Here is a 3,017-nt window from a genome sequence, read left to right as displayed (position 1 = left end):
ACACACACACACACACACACACACACACACACACACACACACACACACACACACACACACACACACACACATAATCTCTCTCTCTCACACACATATATACTCACACACATGCTTGTTGGTGTATGTGCACGCTTGAGTGGGTATGTATGTATGTAGTTATGTCTGTATGTCTGTATGTATGTATGTATATATGTGTATAAGGTGGCTGTATGGTTGTGCATGTGTTCAGGTATCTAAGTGGTTGCATGTGTGTGCAGGTGTGCGTTCGTGTTTGTATTGTATATGTGTTTGTAAGCGTGTGACTGTACGTGTTGTACGAATGTAATTGTGTGTGCGTATGTTTGTTTGTGTGTGTGTCTGTGTGTGTGTGTGTGTGTGCGCGTGTATGGTTGTGTGGGTGTGTAGCGTTAGCGTTTAATAGTGTAATTTGGAATGGAGAGGAGGAGACCCGGCCCGCTCCGCTTCGGGTGACACTTTTATGGGAGCTGTCTAAGCTTGTATAGGCTTGTGGGGTTCCTGGTGGAGGGACGGGGGGTGGTGTGTGGAAAACTCCACGGTGGCTGTGTCACTTGACTGAGGTCACCCTCCATTTGAATTTTCCTTCTGTTTATGAAGCGACAATGCTGCAATCGATAGATTGAATATTTTCGAACGATCGGTCCCACAGAGCAGGTGCCAGCCACGGGTAAGCGAAGGGAGCCTCAACCTAGTCGGTGAACTGTTAAAAGTAGCAGCCAAATATCCCTCAAACGATTAATGATGCGACAAGCATGATAGGAAGAAAAGACGGGAATGTAATGGTTGATGTGATCTTTTGGTCATAAGTCTGCTTTCTCGACCTTGAGCTTGAACAACGAAAACAGCAGCAGCGTATACAATAACAAACACACCACCACCTCCAATCTGCTGAATCAAATCCAATTTCGATATTATTGATTGGTACATTTGATCGATATTTATAGATCATATGTATGTATGTATATACTTCTAATCATGTACACGTGTGTGTGTGTGTGTGTGTGTGTATCTATATGTGTGTGTGTGTGTATATCTATATGTGTGTGTGTGTGTGAGAGAGAGTGTAGATATATATATATGTGTGTGTGTGTGTGTGTGTGTGTGTGTGTGTGTGTGTGTGTGTGTGTGCATGCATACATACACATATTCATAGACTCGCATATACATATACATTCATATATATATAAGTTTTTCAAAGTCAGTTTTATTCCTTCAGCTCTATTAAAAATCTAACTGCGATCTGCCGTCAAAATCAAACAATGCCATCTTAGCTTTGTAATCTGACATATACACGTACGGACGTACTCTCCCCACCCCTCTCTCTCTCTCTCACACACACGCACACACACACACACACACACACATACTTGTATATAAATATAAATGCATATTATCTCTGGCATTTTAACCATATTAGCGGGTGACCAAACGTGTTTCTGTAGGTGCTTACCAAGAACACTTTGAGATTGTACCTGGGAAATGTCCTCTTATTATTTATGATATTTATCTCCATTCACAAATACTTCCATAAATACACATGGCATGTACATACACACGCACACTCGCACACACATACTTTATATGGGCACATGCATAAATAATACTTCTTTTCAAACTGTTATTTCTTTTTCAAGTACATAAACAAAAGTACATAAAAAAAAGTACATACAAAAGATACTGTAATCCCACAACCAGGTACGGTTGTTTACATTTGTGCAAACACTAACTTACACCTGTATTCAAATATCTGTCTGTCAGTCTACCGGTCTCTTTGTCTTCCTATCTGTCTGTCTCTCAGTGTCTCTGTCTGTCTCTATTTCTCTTTCTCTCTCTCCCTTACACACACATATGTGTCAATACTGTAGCATACAAAATAATTGTACGAACACGAGAAACTCACTCAAGCATATACTCTCATGCTGATCACAGCCTCACATTCTTATACATGCATAGACTCACACACATATTTATGTAATATACCGTATGTGCATAAACACACACACACACACACACACACATACACGCATATACATGCATCAGTCCAATTACGTATAGGTAGAAAGATGGGACAATCGTTCAGATCCATTCAAAGATGAACAGCAACGGTTGTATATTTTCCCAGAATTGTCATACCATCGCGAGTCAATACTAAGACCAAATCCATAACCACAGATACTTCTCGCCAGTGGCGATGTAGATCATCCTTTAAATACAGCAATAAGATCGATAACAACAAGACTTGTGAGGCAGTACTTATATGATAGCCTTCTTCCAATAATATTCTACAATTAAAAAAAAAAGGTGTAGAAATGAGCAGCTAATATAAACCCTTTTTAAAACCATCTCTCTCTCTCTCTCTCTCTCTCTCTCTCTCTCTCTCTCTCTCTCTCTCTCTCTCTCGCACACACACACATATAAATTTGCTCCTCAGACATCGGTAAATCTACCACGAGAACCACCACCACAACAACACTATCAGCTGTAACAAAACTTCATCAATACTTACGGAAGATCGTTTTTCACTGGTGTTGAAAAGGAAATTGGCGAATACAAAGGACAACAACAACAGCAGCAACAAGAAAGCAACATGAAAAATAACAACAACAACAGCTACAATTCCAGCTAAGACAACGGATTAACGAAGAATTAAGAATTCTTAGTTTATATTTTGTCAAAAAAAAAAAAAACACCCAAAAACAAAACAAAAGGAAACCTTATCACGTTTGTTTGTTTCAAGTATTCTCATAAACAATTTGTTAAGTGTTTATACTTGAATGAGATAAAAATCTAAGCAAATACCTCGTTTTCTTTGGTACTTAGCAGTTTGCTTTTTACCCCTATCACAGCTGTTATCTTCAGGAAAAATCTGTAATTAGGTAAGTACCTCGATTCAATTTGTTTACTGACGAAATGTGGCGATGATTTGTACTAGTTCTTCAAAATAGTTTAAATATCAATGATGACAAATGCTCTCGTCTTTCGACGAACATACTTACCTG

Source organism: Octopus bimaculoides, chromosome 9 (assembly GCF_001194135.2).
Source record: "Octopus bimaculoides isolate UCB-OBI-ISO-001 chromosome 9, ASM119413v2, whole genome shotgun sequence".
Taxonomy (NCBI): Eukaryota; Metazoa; Mollusca; class Cephalopoda; order Octopoda; family Octopodidae; genus Octopus; species Octopus bimaculoides.
Note: the sequence above shows the minus strand (reverse complement) of the source record.